Source organism: Pinus tabuliformis, chromosome 2_1 (genome assembly GCF_031772625.1).
Source record: "Pinus tabuliformis cultivar Carrire ecotype Pingquan chromosome 2_1, CPIR1, whole genome shotgun sequence".
In the NCBI taxonomy this organism is placed as follows: domain Eukaryota; kingdom Viridiplantae; phylum Streptophyta; class Pinopsida; order Pinales; family Pinaceae; genus Pinus; species Pinus tabuliformis.
This window is the reverse complement of record NC_142299.1, coordinates 48,428,994-48,449,084: the sequence shown is the minus strand read 5'-3', so window position 1 is coordinate 48,449,084 and position 20,091 is coordinate 48,428,994. Positions and strand designations below refer to the sequence as shown.

At 39.2% G+C, this 20,091-nt stretch overlaps 1 pseudogene; it reads left to right on the top strand.

Annotated features, from left to right (window-relative positions):
* The first annotated feature begins 453 nt into the window (after positions 1–453).
* LOC149198721 (uncharacterized) lies at positions 454–11,193 on the top strand (annotated as a pseudogene).
* The last annotated feature ends 8,898 nt before the right edge of the window (positions 11,194–20,091 follow it).

Sequence of the window (20,091 nt, the reverse complement as noted above, 5' to 3'; positions counted from 1 at the left end):
ATTATTTTATTTATTCTATTTATAAGCAATTGTCTCCAATCTAAGATTATGATTCTTCCCAAAAAACTAATTATTCTCTACATCGATCAAATTAACTTGAATGAAATCATTCTATTAGTAATGGTCAAAATTATGAATCAATATAATATGGAATATTATGTATTAATTTCTATTTTTATTTTTATTTTTTTCTTTTATCTAAAATGGAATTTTAATGTAAATAAAAAATAATTTTTTAATTTCTTCAAGTAATTCCAAATTCCAACCCCTGCTCCCACCTTTTTAAGCATAAGATTTACATATTCAATGAAATCTGCTCATACCTTCTAGTTATTTTGTGAAGTTTTGGGCAAGGAGGGCTCAGGGCTTTAAACATAGCGGGTCAGACTGTAGGCTCTCGGATTTTGGGGAAGAATGGCTCATAACTAAGAGAGTCTCGCATTTTGGGGAAGAATGGATCATAACTAAGAGAAGGTGTACTCTATGCTGAATAGGTTCTTGACATTCAAGAATTAAGAGAAGAATAAACCCAAGGAGAGGCGCTCATTCCTGGCCTCAGAAAGCCGATAATACTAGAGATTGATCGGAAGGTCATGGAGATTCAGAACCCGGACATTGGCAAACACTGCCTCCCAGACCTCAACGACTAGATCAACAAGCTGATTAGGGAAAAGGAGCACTGGGAAGCTCAGATCATAGAGCTTAGCGGCCCTAATTATGCCAAAGTAGGGGCCAATATGATAGGCTTGGAAGGAAACTAGGTGGATGTGCACAGTGCTGTTGGTGCTACCATTTTGCACTAGCCACAAGACGGGTTTAACTATACCAGATAATTCAAGTCTTTTCCAGATTTCATCGTTGGATCATAATTGGTTTATCTAATCATTTTTTTTTGTTTGGCACATATATTGGGATCTTATTTGGGATATTGTAGGATATGTCGACGGTGAGATCTGACACCAATATTCTTGAAGCTCCTCCATGGACCTCAATTACGATAAGGCCATAGAACATTTCACCATGCATCTTGGTCATTAGTCGATATATGGTTAAATATTAATCACTGCGAAGAGAATATGGGATTTTTGAATTTTTGACCGGAGAACCCACAGTAATGGAATTTATACACCAACGTTTCGAATCCCAAATGGGATCCATCATCAGGGCAAGAGAAAGATGATCGAATATGATAAAAAGAAGAGCCAGATGGAAGAAATAAATACTAATGAGGGAAAAATAATAATAAAGGAACAGCACAGGTCGGCAAGAGAGATTCTAAAAGAAACCTAAAATTGATTTTAATAATTATGAATTGATATTCATTATTTTTATTTATATCATTATGAATTAATATTATTATATTTATTTATATAAATTAATATAAATTAATTAATCTTTATAAATTACTATAAATTAATTAATCTTTATAAATTAATATATATATATATATATATATATATATATATATATTTTTTTTTTTTTTTTTTTTTCTAGTTAAGACTAACCTAAGTACCCACGAGGGATTTGAACCGGTGACCTATCGCAAGGAGTGCCTTAACAGCGCACCCATTCACCGTCAATCCAAAGCCCCGTGGGCTATCTTTATAAATTAATATTAATTAATTAATCTTTATAAATTACTATCACATATTAAAAATCTATAAGACAAAGACATAAAACTAAAACCAATATTAAAAATTTTTATATCTAAAAGACTAACATATAAATTAATATTAATATCATAAACCTATAAAAACCTAAACTCTATATTAAATTAATATAAATTAATTAATCTTTATAAATTACTATCAATTAATTAATCTTAATAAATTTATATCAATTAATTAATCTTTATAAATTCCTATCACATATTAAAAATCTATAAAACAAAGACATAAAACTAAAACCAATATTAAAAATTTTTATATCTAAAAGACTAACATATAAATTAATATTAATATCATAAACCTATAAAAACCTAAACTCTATATTAAATTAATATAAATTAATTAATCTTTATAAATTACTATCAATTAATTAATCTTTATAAATTAATATCAAATAATTAATCTTTATAAATAACTATCACATATTAAAAATCTATAAAACAACGACATAAAACTAAAACCAATATTAAAAGTTTTTTTATATCTAAAAGACTAAGATACATTGCACCAAAAAAATTCGGATTTTGTCAGAATTACACTATAATGCTTATGATTCCATAACTGAATTTGATGCCTTTTGCTCAAAGGGTTTTCACATCACATGCTCAATTAGAAAAACGTCGATGCCGAGGTTTAATACCTTACTTTCACGATAATTTCTTCCCGGTTGACAAACATCACTTTAGAAATTATGCCAAATTAGGGGCCAAGATGACAGAAAACTAGGTGGATGTGCACAGTGCTGTCGGTGCTACCATTTGGACTAGCCGCAAGACGGGTTTAACTATTCCAGGTAATTCAAATCTTTTCTAGATTTCATAGTTGGATCATAATTGGTTTATCTAATCATTTTGTTTTTGTTTGGCACATATTTTGTGATCTTGTTTGGGTTATTGTAGGATATCTTGGCGGTGAGATCTGGCACCAATATTCTTGAAGCTCCTCCATGGACCTCAATTTCGATAAGGCCATCAAACATTTCACCATGCAGCGTGGTCATTAGTAGATCTATGGATAAATATTAATCACTGCACAGAGAATATGGGATACTATACCTAGTTTGCAAATTTACTAAGATACATCACAACAAAAAAATTCGGATTTTGTTAGAATTATACTATAATGGTTATGATTCCTGTACTATTCCTAATTAGCCATGGCTAATTGGAATATTCTATTTTGCTCAATTTTGCCTTATATAGTTATTTATAAATAAAAAGGTGAGGAAAAGGGGGGACATAACTCACCTATATAATAAAGTCACTTCCTAGTAGCACAATCTTGTGACTTAAAGGGGAGCCAAGGGGGCCAAAGGACCACGCAGAGATGGAGCCCACACAGACACTTGGAGGGACTGCGCAGATGGAAAGGAACACGTGGCAAGAAGGAACCACGTTGGAGGAGGTGGGCCTTGGGATGGAGAGAGGCCAACACTATAAAGGAGAGGGGAGCCGCCTCATTTTGTCATTCGATTACGTGCATTTGAGCTAGTCACTTTGACTTAGAGCACGCTGGCTGTTTAGCTTGTTTGCAACACTGTTTAGTGCAACAAGTGTCTCCGTTCGGAGAAATCACCCTTAGCCCTGGGGGACTTCGAGTGCCAGATCGGGCAAGGTAGTTTTCAACAGTATTTTGCAGGAGGATTGATATTTGGAGTGAGGAGGAACTGAGCATTTTGGATAATTGCGCAGTATTGAGAGAGGGATGTAATTCTTTTGGTGGGAGTTTCGGATTGAGGGTTTTGCGGAGGATTTGAGCTAGGAGATTGAGCAAGGGATTAGCCCTTGCACATTGGAGGATTTTGGCAGAGTTTCGGGCGGAGTTTTGGAGGGTTCCATTCTGTGGCAGCGCAGAGCCTTGAGGGATTGTGTGGGTCTTCAAGGGGAAGATTTTCGGGGGTCAGCCATTGTGGAAAGGCTTTCTGGGAATTTCTGGGTTTATTGAGTAGAGGAGGATTCTAGAGTTTCAGCATTTTCCGAGGAGGGGAACAACCCCAAATCCTCATTTGGTTCCAGCAACAACACAACAGTTCTCCGGCAGCTTGGATGCAGTTCAAAGAGAAGCCATTTCCTTGCTATTCTAAGTGTATTTCTTCACTTTCCTTGAGCAAGTCAAGGTGCCATCTTTTTGATCACCTCTTGTACTCATTCCATTGCTTAGTATAATAAAATGGCTTAGCATTTCTCTCTGCATTTCTTTAGTATCTGCTTGTATTCCGTGTTTATATTATTATATGTTGCATCACTGTTATTTTCTTTGAGATTCCCGGTTACTGTATCATTTGCACATATTGGGTTGGAGTTTTCTTGGGTTTGAGGGATATCCCTGAAATAGGATATTACAATGGTATCAGAGCATAGATCTAGCTCAGCCTGTGAAGCTAGCAATCTATGACACCGGGGGAAAATCCCTACATCTGTTACAGAGGTAGGAGATACAGAGACACTGGGTGTAGGTTGGAAAACACCTATGGAGAGGGAGACTGTGTTTGGGTGGTGGACATAGAACAGGAGGAGCCTGTGGTGAACGCAGAACGCGAGGAGCCTATGGTGGACATAGAGCAGGAGGATCCGATGGAAAATGATGACGGGAAGAAATTTGCGGACATGCTCCTCAAATCAATGCAGGATCTGTCAAGGCAGATTGAGGTGATGGGGCAGAGATTCACGGTGGTGGAGGCTAGACAGCGTGAGAGCCCACGAGTTTTCTAGGTTGGAGAGGGATCAGGTGCATCTCACCATTTTCGAGAGCAGGGTGCCACTCAATGTGATACTACTCAGCAGGTGGCCTCACATGCCCCTATACACTCTACCATGCCCACTTTCCTAGGAGCATATACGGGGGCCGGAGCACAGCAGGAGGCAGAGCCCGGTCATATGGGCGATTATTTTGCGGAGTACCAGGCCTATGGGCAGGAGTTCAGGGATGCTATCTCATTCAGAGACTTTGTTCACCTCCAGCGGGATAGTAGACCCCGCGACCATCACAGAGGATACCGGCATTATCATGATGGAGACACCCACCGCACAGTTAGTAGATTTCACTTGCCTACATTTGATGGCTCATCAAACTGTTTGACAAAGTCTTGGGTGGAGAAGCTGGACATCTATTTCTATCTTAACCAGATGTCGGAGGCGGAGGCCATCAAGGTGGCGACATTACATTTGGATGGTGAGGCCCAGGACTGGTGGTTCCATGGGTTGGTTACACTCGGACACTCCACAGTGATGACATATGCCGAGTTCACCAGGAGACTGATAGAGAGGTTCGACCGGAGGGATCCAGAACAACATTTTGTTGAGCTGTCGAGGCTCAAACAGACTGGAAACACAAAGATCTACATTGCAGATTTCTTGAGGGTTTAAGTGATGGTGCCAGATCTATCCACAACACGGAGGATCTACATGTATGTTGAGGTGTTAGCAGAGCCACTTCGGGGTCTAGTCAGGTCCACTAGACCAGCCACACTCCAGGATGCTATTAGTAGGACCCGAGACTTACAGGATGCCTTACCCAGGACCTGGATACCTTACCCCTAGAGACAGGCTTTCCAGCCTAAGGGGAAGGATGTGAGGATTCCGCCTCCAAAGGGGAATCCAGGACGTGCATAGATTGATGATGATGCCAGGAGGGAGTTGAAGAAGAAGCGGTTGTGCTTTACCTGTCAGGAGTCGTGGGCACCAGGACATAGATGTGCTGCTGGCAAAGCACATTTTATTGAGGTCTTCTTCGAGAGCAGCGGGGAAGAGGATGAAGAGAATGATGTAGAGATAGGAGGTAGTCATGCCGTGTAGGATCGTTTGCCACCTCCACCACCACCAGCAGGCAGTGCAGCTTTTGCACCTACTGGAGGGGCCCTTGCAGCATTGCGAGGAGTTCCCAAGTATTTGACATTGCGCGTACGGGGGATAGTACGTGGCCAGCGTGTATCAGTCTTGGTTGACAGTGGGGCAACCCACAACTTCATCGATGCACAGATGGTTGAGTGAAGAGGTATACAGATAGAGAGCTTCGATGGATTTTCAGTTTTGGTCCCAGGAGATCAAACCATGGTGTGTGCTCGTTATGTTCTAGAGTTATCAGTGACGATGGGCACCTACACACTGACTAACCACTTTTTCATGGTCGATATTCTGGACACCAACATGATACTGGGTGTTCAATGGCTTATCACTCTGGGGAAGGTCACGACAGATTGGAAGACCATAGAGATGGAGTGGGATGATGGGAAGAAAGGGAAGCATGAGAAGATACGTGGACAACACACATATCCGCCTCAAACTGTTTCGGCTCATCAGATGGAGGTAGTCTTCCGGAAGGGAGACGTAGAGTGGGTAGTGGAGCTGCGTGCATCAAATACAGGGACTATAGGGCAGACAGTGCACCCAGAGATACAGTCCATCCTTAACTGGTATGCCATAATATTTGGGGAGATTCTGCCGGGATGGCCACCAGACCGAGGGTTTGAGCACACCATTAAGCTTGAGCAGGGCATACAGGCAATGATTACTACCCCTTATAGGCATCCCAAGGCCTATCGGGATGAGATTGAGTGGGCCATTCAGGAGTTGCGGGCTTTTGGGCACATTCAGCCGAGCACGAGTACTTTTGCTTCTTCCATGGTGTTGGTGAAGAAGAAGGACAACACATTGAGGATCTGCATTTACTACAGGGCCCTGAAAAAGAAGACACTGAAGAATAGGTACCCCATACCCAGGATCGATGAGTTGATGGATGAGTTGAGAGGAGCACGGTTCTTCTCAAAGATTGATTTGAGATCTGGGTACCATCAGATTCGCATGAGGGAGCAGGACATTCCCAAGACTGCCTTCAGGTGTCACTATGGGCACTTTGAGTTTTTGGTGATGCCCTTCGGGCTAACCAACGCCCCAGCTACATTCTAGTCTTGCATGAATCACATCTTCCGCAGTCACTTGAGGAAGTTTGTGTTGGTATTCTTTGATGATATACTCATTTATAGCAGGACTTGGGAGGAGCATCTCCAACACATTGAGACAGTGTTGCGCATCTTGGAGGAGCAACAGTTCTATGCCAAGCTCTCCAAGTGTGAGTTTGGATTGACGGAGATGTTGTACTTGGGACACATCATAGGGGTGGATGGAGTGAGAGTCCACGAGGAGAAGATTAGGGCCATCAGAGATTTGCCGGAACCAAGGAACGTGATGGAACTTCGGGGATTCATTGGTATTTGTACCTACTACTAGAAGTTCGTCAAGGGTTTCTCACAGCTTGCTGCACACTTGACAGGTTTGATGAGGAAGGGGGCATTCAGTTGGTTGGATACAGTGCAGCGAGCCTTTGACAGGCTCAAGGAGGTGATGAGTAGCTGCCCAGTGCCTGTATTGCCAGATTTTTCGCAGCCAATTGTTTTGGAGTGTGATGCGTTGGGAGAGGGGATCGATGCAGTATTGATGCAGGGAGGTCACCCTATAGCCTTTGAGAGCCGGAAGCTCCTTCCGCATGAGAGGTTGTATTCTATATACGACAAGGAGATGCTGGCCATCATGCATGCATTGGCTAAGTACCGGCAGTATTTGGTGGGTAACAGGTTCAGGGTGAGGATTGATCACAACAGCCTCAAGTTCTTTTTAGAGCAGAAGCAGCTACAAGAGAGGCAGCAGAAGTGGATTAGCAAGATCCAAGCATATGAATTTTATATCGAGTATGTCAAGGGTAAGAACAACGTGGTAGCAGATGCCCTTTCATGTAGACCAACCACGTTGTCTCTTATGAGTTTGGACGCAGACTGGAGGGCTCGACTCTTAGTAGAGTACTCCAAGGACAAATTTGCATGTGAGGTTCTAGATGGGCAGGTGGCAGATGACAGGTACAGGGTGGTCGATGAGATCATCTACTACAGGGACCAGATCTTCTTGACTGAGAGATCTCAGCTCAAGAACAAGATACTTCAAGTGTCACATGATTCACCATTGGCAGGCCATCAGGGGTTTACCAAAACCTACAGGGCCATTAGAGAGAGGTTCTAATGGAAGGGCCTTAAGGAGGACGTACTCCAGCATATCCGGGAGTGCGATGTTTGCCAGAGGAACAAGGGGGAGATGAGCCATCCCGCAGGGTTATTGCAGCCTCTTCCCATTCCGGAGGGGAAATGGGAATGTATTTCGATGGACTCATCACAGGGTTGCCCATGGTACAGGGAAAGGATTGCATCTTTGTCGTCGTTGATCGACTGACGAAGTACTCACACTTTTTCGCCATATCTGCACACTACACAGCAGCACAGGTGGCTGAGCTGTTTTTCAGAGAGATCTTCAAGTTACATTGTCTTCCCAAGACCATCACTAGTGACAGGGACAGCCGTTTCATGGGCGGATTTTGGCAGGAGCTTTTCCAGTTGGTGGGGACGAAGTTGACACCGAGTACCAGTTATCACTCACAGACAGACGGGCAGATAGAAATAGTTAACAAGTGGCTAGAGGGCTACTTGTGTAACTATGTCAGTGGGCAGCAGCGAGCATGGCTGAAGTGGCTGCATCTGGGGGAGTACTGCTACAACACTACACATCACATGTCCATCGGTATGTCACCATTCTATGCTTTGTATGGATATCATCCTTTATCTTTTGTTGACATGATGTTTGGTGCTAGCAAGGCTCTGAGAGCCAAGATTTGGATCCAAGAGAGTCAGGATATTCTCTGAGCTCTCAAGGATAATATGGCTACAGCGCAGAACCAGCAGAAGCTGTATACTGATAGGGGTTGGGTGGAGAGACAGTTTGAGGTAGGGGACTTGGTCTACCTACGACTACAGCCATACCAACAGTCATCACTGAAGCAGAAGGGGGATGACAAGCTCAAGCCTCGTTTTATGGGCCATATAGGGTGATACGTAGGATTGGACAGGTTGCATATGAGTTGGAGCTGCCCCAAGACAGCAAGATTCATAACGTCTTTCATGTATCATGCCTGAAGAAGGCATTGGGACAGCATGTGACAGTGACATATGAGCTACCACCCACGGATGATGAGGGGCATCTGGTGTTGCAGCCAGAGGCTATTATTGATACCAGGGAGAGACAGCTATGGAGCAGGATGGTCAGGGAATTCTTGGTGAGGTGGAAGAATTTACAGGATGAGTATGCCACTTGGGAGAGTGAGAAAATTTTGCAGCATCCATCACTTCAGTTGCTTGAGGACAAGCAACATTTTGTCGGGGGAGACTATAATATTCCTAATTAGCCATGGCTAATTTGAATATTCGATTTTGCTCAATTTTTCCTTCTATAGTTATTTATAAATAAAAAGGTGAGGAAAAGGGGGACATAACTCACCTTTAGAATAAAGTCACTTCCTAGTAGCACAACGTTGTGACTTAAAGGGGAGCCAAGGGGGCCAAAGGACCACGCAGAGATGGAGCCCACACAGACACTTGGAGGGACTGCGCAGATGGAAAGGAACACGTGGCAAGAAAGGAACTGTGTTGGAGGAGGTGGGCCTTGGGATGGAGAGAGGCCAACGCTATAAAGGAGAGGGGAGCCTCCTCATTTTGTCATTCAATTATGTTCATTTGAGTTAGTCACTTCGACTTAGAGCACGCTGGCTGTTTAGCCTGTCTGCAGCACTGTTTAGTGCAACGAGTGTCTCTGTTCGGATATCTCACCATTAGCCCCGAGGGACTTCGAGTTCCTGCTCGGGCAAGGTAGTTTGCAACAGTCTTTTGCAAGAGGATTGATCTTTGGAGTGAGGAGGAATTGAGAATTTTGGATAACCGCATAGTCTTGAGAGAGGGACACAGTTCTTTTGGTGGGAGTTCTAGATTGAGGGTTTTGCGGAGGATTTGAGCTGGGAGATTGAGCAAGGGATCAGCCCTTGCATATTGGAGGATTTTGGCTGAGTTTTGGGTGGAGTTTTGGAGGGTTCCATTATGTGGAAGCGTAGAGCCTTGAGGGATTACGTGGGTCCTCAAGGGGATGATTTTCGGGGGTCAGCCATTTTGGAAAAGATTTCTGGGCTTTTCTGGGTTTATTGAGTAGAGGCGGATTCTAGAGTTTCAGCGTTTTCTGAGGAGGGGAATAGCCCCAAATCCTCATTTGGTTCCAGCAGCAACACAATAGTTCTCTGGCAGCTTGGAGGCAGTTCAGAGAGAAGCCATTTCCTTGCTATTTTGAGTGTTTTTCTTCACTTGCCTTGAGCAAGTCGAGGTGTCATCTTTCTGATCACCTCCTGTACTCATTCCATTGCTCAGTATAATAAAATGGCTTAGCATTTCTCTCTGCATTTCTTGAGTATCTGCTTGTATTCCGTGTTTATATTATTATATGTTGCATCACTATTATTTTCTTTGAGATTCTCGGTTACTGTATCATTTGCACGTATTGGGTTGGAGTTTGCTTGGGTTTGAGGGATATCCCTGAAACATGATATTACAATTCCATAACTGAATTTGATGCCTTTTGATCGTAGGGTTTTCACATCACATTCTTAACTAGAAAAACGTCGATGCCAAGGTTTAATACCTTACTTTCATGACAATTTCTTCCAGGTTGACAAACATCACTTTAGAAATTATGCCAAAGTAGGAGCCAAGATGACAGACTTGGAAGGAAACTAGGTGGATGTGCACAGTACTGTCGGTGCTACCATTTTGCAGTAGCCGTGAGACGGGTTTAACTCAGGCTTCACTATATCCCTGTGAATCCCGTTTTATCCACTATATTTGCTGCTGCCACTTTCTTTATATTTTATGGGCAAAAGATCCAAGGCAATGTACAACATATTAAATGCGGGTTCAATAGTACGATCAAAGCCTGTGACCCATGGTAACAGCGAAAGTATAAATGAATCTATGGTGGGGACTGGGTACTACTACTATCTAGGCTGAGCAATACCTCTCCTCTACTTAAATTTCTGGTCATCGCGGTTTATTTCTGCCATCTGAGGGACGGGAATGTGAAGGATCTCTTTTTGTGTAGTTAGATACGAATTAGGGGATCCCTTGTCGTGTAGTTGAATGCCAATTAGGATAGACTAGGTTAGAGATACTTTGATGCTGCGAAATTAATAGCCGTCCTCAAAGAGCTATTCGATAAAACCCTGAGGCGAAAAAGAGGAGGTCTACCTATGAGATTTACAAGTGAAACGATGCAAGTTATTATGGCTACAAGGATGATAGGATGGGATCTTGGAGAAATTCTAACAACTCGTAGAGGAGGAGATGCGGGCTAGGGCACTGAGAGAGTGGCAGAGGATTGAGTCTATCAAGAGGGAGGCTAGGTTAATGGTGAAGAGTGGGGAGGTCACTGCCGTTAAGCCGGTTTTGTTCAAGGAAGAGGAGGATGTGGCGAAATAAATCGGAGAGCAGGAGAAGGGAAGCCAACAACAGAGAGAGCGAGAGTTTGTTGCCCATGTGCCCCTACCAGATGAGGAAGAGATTGAGCGCATGGTTATGGAGAAGAAGAAACAAGAGCTTCTTAGTAAATAAACGAGTGAGGATCTTCTGGAGGAGCAGTTCCAAGCCAAGGCAATGCTTGATATTCAACAATAAGGTATTCTGTTGAAGCTTATGGATCTTCAATATTTTTTTTTTTCAAATGAGCTTCTCCTTTTCCATGAGGGTGGGGTTGTCAATGCTCCTATGAGGGTGGTAAAGAATTTTTGCATTTCATGTTTCAGAAAAAAAAAAGGATGATGTTGAGTGTATATCCTTGGTGATTTTGGCAGAATAGTTTTCCTCAGACCTAACACCTAAGTGAAAAGAATCTATTTTATACCCTAAAGCATGTTTTGAACAATTTTCACCATTCATCTTATCTTTGAGAACAATCAGCACACAATTTACATAATAATTATTTGATAACCTGTTCAAAATTTGAACGATTCCATCCCAAGTGCATTGGTTTAAACTTAGTGTTAGATTAGTTGTGATCATTAGGTATATATCAATATAGTGTTTTAGTAGTTTTGTACTCTTAGTTGCCTTTAGTATAGTTTATTTCTAGTGAATTGTGTTTCTTATTTGAAAGGTTAAAGTTCACATGTGATGTTTCTTTTTGTATTTAGACATGGTCACTTATGTATTAGTATGAAAACAAAAGTTTTCACACTACACAATTTTCCACTATTAGTAAATTTTAATCTCTCATTTAGTTAGAAGAATTGATTTTATTTCTCATTATGGTTCTCTACTCTTGGTTTATATTATTTGATGTTAGAGCTATCTGATGATGTTATTAGCTAAATTGAAGTTATCAAATATTTTTTGAACTTGGTGGTTTTGTGTCATTCTCAAATAGTAAATATGAGCATTGAATGGTAAATATGAGTATGAAAGCTAAATAGTTGACATTCTTTAATTCATATTTGATTTTATTTTTTTACAATATAAGAATCAAGTTATATTTTATAAATATATATTTATGAAAAAGTGGGATTTCACACCTTGTATGTCTCTTTGGACATTAATATAATAATTGTATCTTATCTTTGCTTTGTTGTGTTGCATGCATTTTTCCAAAGAAATATCCGCAAGTCTTTTTCATGTGTCATGGCCTTAGTAACCCCTGTGATGGACTTTTGCTCGATCACCCTATTTTTCCCTGGGTTGTACAGAGCTACAACTCTCTCTTGATTCCTTCCTTCTTGCAAAAACCCTTGAACTCCTTAGAGGTATACTCTCTCACATTGTCCAATCTCAAGACTTTAATATTCATACTTGTGTGGTTTTCAATTAGAGCTTTGAACTCCTAAAACTTGATAAACACCTCATCCTTGATATTTAATAAGTAGACCCAAGTCTTACTAGAAGAATCATCAATAATAGGAAATACAATACATGCTTCATTATCACTAGTAACTACTGACTTCAGTCCAAAAAAATTATACACTGGAGCTCAAGTTTTGACGGTGACTATCCAAGGGTGGGGTAAATATGTTGGGTAAAGATGTGTAATCAAAATATATATCTCTATGTTTCACAACAACTTGCAGATTACTTTTCCTCTCTTATCATGATGGTTCAACTTTGATTGGAAAATTGAATCCGGAAGGCACATGTATCAGTGAAGTATCAAGTGTTCTTGAGGGCCATCAAGATGGTCTATTAAGGTCTGTTGGGCTACATCATTGGAAGGAGTTACTTGATGGCAATGGTTTTTTTTGTCTTCCTATTTATTTTAAAGTCAAACTCTCCACTCATAGTGTCTCTTGGTCCTATGGATCTATTTGCACAACTTTTGTGATTGTCTAGAAATTCATCTTTTCCATGGATTGGGCACTACAAATTACAGGTCTCTCTAAGGATAACAATATTCCTATTCTTTTACATGATGATGTTAGTTTGAATATATTCTCATTTAGAATGGGTAGTGTAACTTGAGGAGAATTGGATTTACTAATACATGATTGCAGTATTAATTTAGAGAAGGTGAAAAAGCTAGGTCCTGCTATCCTCAACAATACATCAAATGCTAGGATCAACCCAGAATTTACACTGGATTTCTTTGGAAATACAACGTGCATTATTACAAATATTAAGCTTGGAGGTGATGTTATTCGAAACAATGATTTATGTGTTAAGATGAATTTAGCGTAAGAAGAAGGCTTCTTAGAGAGCCCCAACCCTACTGGATTTAAGGTTTATGCACTTTTTCTTCAATCATATATATATATATATATATATATATTTAATAATTACATCATAGTTTTCCTTCTTCTAGTGTAGCTCATGTTTTTCCATTGAAGAGCAAGTTCTTTAATGTTATTGTAGGATGAATGAAAGTAGTTGTGAAATTAAACACATGAGCAGATTTTGATAAAGAGTTATGGATACCTGTGTTGATATATCTATGATTGCATATTTGCAGATAACTGCATTTAATTCCAATCCAGACATTGTAATGGTAGGTTTCCATGTTAATGTGGGAAATACATCACGAAGTCAAAGGAAAATTGATGCTTTACGGTTTATTTTTGCATTTGGACTTGTAGAAAATTTTCCACTTGTGCCTTTGTTGAAGGTGTATCTCAAGCATCAAAGGAAAGCATGAGAAGAAATAGAAAAAAAGAAGAGATCATGTTGGGTCACTGGTATGTTTATTATTATTGGTGTGGTTCATGCTCCCTTGTCAGTATAAACTATCAAAATATTAACTTGTCATTAGACATATTCTCTGAACACTTCCATGTCTTATTGCAGAATTCAACAACCTCAAAAGAAATTCATTCATTGAACAATGTAATAAAGTGCATTGAAGTGCACAAACTTGAATCATAGATGCCTACCAAAGATCTTGAAAAATGTGTGGTTCAGTTATAGAAAGACATGGAAGAGAGGAAAATATCTGCAAAAGCCATTAGGACTGAGACTAAATGGGCTTGTCTTAATAGTGATAATGGTGGTGGTGGTGTTGGTGGTGCTAGTGTTGTTGTTGGTTCACTGTTCTTTAAACCTTCCCCTCCCAATGCCTTTGCCCTTCCCAATTCTTCTTCGCTTCTCCCTAAAACTACCCCTCCTAGTACCTTTTCCCTTTCCAATTCTTCTTTGTTGCTCCCTACTAAACCTACCCATCCCAGTGCTTTTTCCCCTTCAATTTTTTCTGACTTACAACGTCTTGTATAAAATTGAGTGGATTTGGTAAATGAACGAGGCATATGTAGTGTTTTTAAAAATATTGTTTTATTTTACTGCATAGCATCTAGTATAATCCTCCTGTGATGTTTTGAAGTGTATTTTAGTACCCCTTCTATCGCATTTGTGCATATGCTCATGTCTATCTTGTGTTACTTTGTGCATGTAAGAGACATGAAAATAATTGGTATTACAAGTTGAAGTGCCATGTTTTCTAAGCACTTGATTCTTTACAACAATGACTATAATGTAACAGGTTAATTGGAGTACAAATCACCACAAAAATTCTTATGAGAGGGATATACCAGACATGCCTAGAGTTCATGGTAAGAAGAAAACAAGGAAGTTAAGAAAACAAGGAATTGACTTCAATTCAAAAAAATGCCACTTTACGAGTGAGGGACATGCATCATGGTGGTCTCCTATGGTTGTTTGATGGAGGAATTCTTACTCCAATGTTTTTCCAAGTTTCCAAGACATGGGGATATAGGAATGCAGGGATCCATCTGAGGGACGTGTAGAGACACCCCAAAAATTTTAGGGAACATCACAGAGGACTTCAGGGTGCTTAGCATAGGGGAGTACCTGAAATACTAAAAATAACACGCAGCCTTAGGATGGGTTTGTTGGAGGTTCTAGAAGCCAAGTTGTTGTGACTTTTGGAAATTCCTAATATCCTAAGGCTGAAAACCCAACCTTTCATATCAACACCACCCTGATCATGAGACTTAGCACCACATACATCAAAGTTCCAAGGCACTTCTACTCAAGTTGTGACCTATGGCAGGCTTTCTGAATCTTTCTTCTAGTTGGAGGTCAGTTGGACCCTGTACATTCAGTTGAATGAAATAGAATTAAGGCACACTGTGTAGTATTTTTTTCCCATCTCTTGGACTAATGTGTGAGATATCTAAATCATCTAGTGCAATTCAACCTCCAGAAGTTATGAAATCGATCCTGCCACATCTTCTTTTGCTGAAGTTGTGAAATCGAGTTGGATCCTTTTTGTTGAAGCTCCAACCTTTTTACATATATATTTTTATGCCACAACGTCCCTAGTAGTCTTTCCTTTCAGGGATAGTGGTAAAGATTATTTGATGTAATGCTTACTGTGTACTTTTGGAGAGATGGAAATTGGATCACATCCACCTTAGTTGCACTGAGAAAGAGCTGAGGTCCATGCTAATATCTTGGACATGGGTGGGCATTGTAGTGTTTGTATGTCCAGGTGATGGGACGTTAAATATAGACAATGCATTGAGTGCGTGAATACGAAGTTCACACACAACTATCTAGATTCAAGTATGATATTGACCTAGGGGTTCCTAAGGTTGCGGATCCATCAAATGCACATAATTTACTAAGTTCTGAAATATAGAAATAGGAGATATGCAACTTCTAGCTTCACACACAGGTCTATATAGACACAGGTCTATATAGATTTGTGCTTAATGCAGGGGTAGTAGAGCATGACAAACCTCTAACTTATTGACCCATTTATCGGAGTTGTTGGGTCTCTTAATCATGAGGAGCTAGGGATGGGTTTTGGAGACAAATCACAAGAAGAGAAATTACAATAAAACCATGAAGAAAGATTCCTATGCACTGTGTAGTGGGTATCTAACACCCAAAAAATGTGGCAGCATTGGTATTTGGGGGTTTAGATGTATTTCTTTCAAGAAATTTAGGATATAATGATTGTAATCTCTGTGTATAAGGGGACAAGCCTACCTCTATGTAACAGAGACAGAGAGATAATGTGCTCAGAGGAGCCTTAGTTTGCATGTGGCATCAATCATTGGTTGGAAACCATGGTTTGGACATGTGTGCTGCATTAAAGATTAGAGGAGGAGCTAATAAATAAAGATATTGTGTTTATGATCCCACAGGTTGTGTATTGATGTTCATTTATCTGCTAGAATTAGGTGTTAAATCTCTCTTGATTCCTCCAATTATAATGTTCTGTGGTAGAATGTATTTCTTAGTTGTATTGATACATAGGGTGCAAATTGACATGGTCATAGCTCAAACATTTATTTCAAGCAATTGGTTGGTCTCTATATCTCCTAGGAAGATACAAAACATGCATATCCATAATTATTTTCAATTTGCAAGGAAATATTGGAAATGGATTCAAATATTCTAGACTAGGATCTACTAGGACTCATGTTTGTGACAAAATTTGAAGAATTGTGTTCCCAAAAAGGCTATGGAACTTTATCAAGTAGACAAAGACTAACTAAATATCAAAATTTGATCCACATTGTAAACAACATTCCTTTCTTTCATGCATAGACATTGGGAAAATGAAAATACCAATTAGCTTAAAACCCTGAAATAATAAATATTTTACTTAAAAGCCTTAAAATAGGATCATGATCATTCAGATTTATTTATTTTGTATTTTTTCTTTCCCAGTTCTCTGGTTCAATATATCTTAAAATTTACATAGATCTAGTAATTTTTATAGGCCATTGAGTTGGGATGACTAAAATTAGTAGATACCACCCTCAAAACATTCAAAAGCCTCAACAGGTCGACAATGGTTCCACTAAAGTTGCCCTAAATTTAGTATGATATAATCCATAGGTAACCAACCTCAGCCATATCGTTTGTTATAAATTTATGTTGTTTGAAGTTTATTGAGTTTGAGTTTTATCATGAAACTACTAGAAGCGTACTAGCATGGGTGAGTTGATTATCTTGATAACAATGTTATGGTTTGATCCAGTCCTTGAAATGAACTTATAGTTTATGGTCAAAATTTCACATTCCTTTCATTTTTTATCTTCACATATAACAAATATCTTTATTTTATAGCCTCTAGCTAGATATATACAATAACTACCACTTAGAAGTTGGATGCCATCATTTTGGAGCTTGAGCTTACTCAACTTACCTTTGTTTGAGTTCAAAATGTCATTAGATCTCATTATATTGTCTATGGCAGAGCATGAATCCAATTTACCTTTGTTTCAGTTAAAATGTGATTAAATCTTACTAATATTTTATAGAGAATGAATACAATTTCTCAGAGTCCATTTGCTTGAGGTATAACAAAGATACTTTAATTCATTAAACTTACTTTTCATTTTCTGTTTGTTGATTGTGATTTTGTAGGCCACATCTACATTGGAAAATGGACATATTTAATGAAGTGTGGAAGGAGAGGGAAGCTTCAGTTCTGTCCTTTCAAACTTTCTAAGGTATGTAATAAAATTTAAAAAAAAATCTCCATAGAATGTTGTGCTTTAACTTTTTCTTTTGATAATGGATTATTTATGTGATCTCCCCTCTCTCACACAACCAAAGTCCAAACATACATGTTTTTTTGGGATATGTGGACAATGGACAGATTTAGGCTAGCCATTTATCTAGAAATTTACATTGTAGGAGATCAGGCATTTACAGTTGAATATTTCCTTGCCACTAAATTAGAGTTGCAGAGTCAGACTCCTATTTGTCAGGCATATACTTCACTTTTAAATCAATTTATTGTTGACTCTATATAGACCTTCCATGGGAGGGCAAAGAGTGATCACTACCATTGCTTAATATTTCTGCAGACCAAGCAAAGATTCCAAATGTGTATAAATTAGTTGCTCCTTGGAGAATCCCAAGAGTGGCGCTATTATAGCAACAAGAAATTTGTTTATTTTGAGTTCTTCATTAGTGCATTGATAGTATATTGTTTAATCCATACAATACCTCAACAATGTATGATCAAATTACAGTTAATCCTGTCATAATATTTTGACTTACCCTCTTTTAGAGGGAAACTAGAGTGTGTGTCAAGCTTGCACGTCACAATTGTATCATGCAAAGTTTCCCTGGGACAATTTTGTGGATCTAAGTAGCAAGTTACTTGTTGGAATTCAAGAGGAAGCAATAATACAAAGTGGGAAAGAGGTTTCACAGTTAACATGGCTTTCACATTATGGTTGGAGTCGGTTTTTTGGTAAGATGCTGGATACCCCAACTTCCATTTTATGACTGAGTGCAAAATTGAATCCTTTGACATGTTCCTTGCTCAATTGTCATAAAGTGATGGGTTTTCTCAGAAGTGATTCACACCTATAAACTTTACTAGAGTTGTTCTTGAGCCTTTGGAGGTGGTTAGCTTTTCAAAGCACACACGTACAAGAAGACGAGAAATAATATGCCCAACTAATTTGAAGTTATCTCCCTATGAATATGGTATTCCCATTCATAAACTTGATGACTCGCTCTACTTATTTCTAGTGAACAACTTTGGGACTTGCCATGAATCGTGAGACAATTCCAACCCCATAACTATAAATTTATTATTTAAATCTATACCCACTAGATTATAATCTGCATAAGGAGAACTCCATTCTTGTTTCGAAAGAACCTACAATCGACTTGTCCCATGCTATTTAATATTTTATGTATTTACTTGCATCCTTGGTCTGTGACATAAAGATGCAACAAGCTACCTTGCATTTTCTATACTAACACTCCTAAAAAATAATAAAGGATGCCCAAATCTATCATTTCAAATGATCTATGTAGCTCACCTTTCGTTTTTCAATTATCAAAGTTGTTACCTATGTTGATGAAATATTCTACAACTGATACCACAATGACAATAAATGTTAGAGTTTTATCCGTGTTTCTCTGAAGGTTTTTCTCCTTCAGTAGAGCAACAATACACTATAGTTTCCATTTAGGGGAGAAGTGTACCGAGTAGCAACCTTGGACTGTGTGAAGATGGGTTGAATTCACATCAAACTCTATTTGTTGTTTCGAAGGTGTTTCTCCTTCAACAATACTTCATCTCAGTAGATCCTTTCGATATGCACCTTTAGTAGATGCATGCAGCCTTGGGATACGTGCTGTAGATTATAGTTTTCCTATGAGGGTGTAGCAGCGATGAAAGAAGTGCATCGATTTTAGGCATCTTGTGGTTGTTGTATGCAAGAATTCTTGTTTAGTGTTTCCCAAACTTAGATAGATCCATATTTAGGATGCTTTTATAGTTTGACTTAGATGCTCACTTTTCTTAATTTAGGTGTTCTTCTTAGTTTTGTTTTATGCACAGATTTATCTTTAAGCAAAGTGCACAGTAGAGATGGGTTCTATATTTTGAGTAGGGGACACACTTCTAGGTAGGAGGTACTCTATTCTAGGAAGCTTTTGCCATGCAGGTTAGGTGCTTTATCCAAGAATCCCAAGAGTGGTGCTATTGTAGCAATAAGAAATTCATTTATTTTGAGTTCTTCATTAGTGCATTGATAATATATTGTTTATTCCATGCAATACCTCAATAGTGTATGATCAAATTACAGTTAATATTTTCATAATATTTTGACTTACCCTCTTTTAGAGGGAAACTAGAGCATGTGTCAAGCTTGCACGTCACAATTGTATCATGCAGAGTTTACCTGGCACGAGTTTTGTGGATCTAAGCAACTAGATACCTGTTGGAATTCAAGAGGCAACAATACTACAAAGTGGGAAAGAGGTTTTGCAGTTAACCTACCTTTCACATTATGGTTGGAGTCGGTTTGTTGGCAAGATGTTGGATACCCCAACTTCCTTTTTATGACTGAGTGAAAGATTGAATCCTTCGACATATTCCTCGCTTAATTGTCATTAAGTGATGGGTTTTCTCAAAAATTCTTCACATCTATAAACTTTACCAGAGCTGTTATTGAGTCTGTGGATGTGGTTATCTTTTCAAAGCACACACGTACAATAAGATGAGAAATAATATGCCCGACTAATTTCAAGTTAGCTTCCTACGAATAGGGTGTTCCCTTCCATAAACCCGATGACTCATTCTGCTTCTTTATA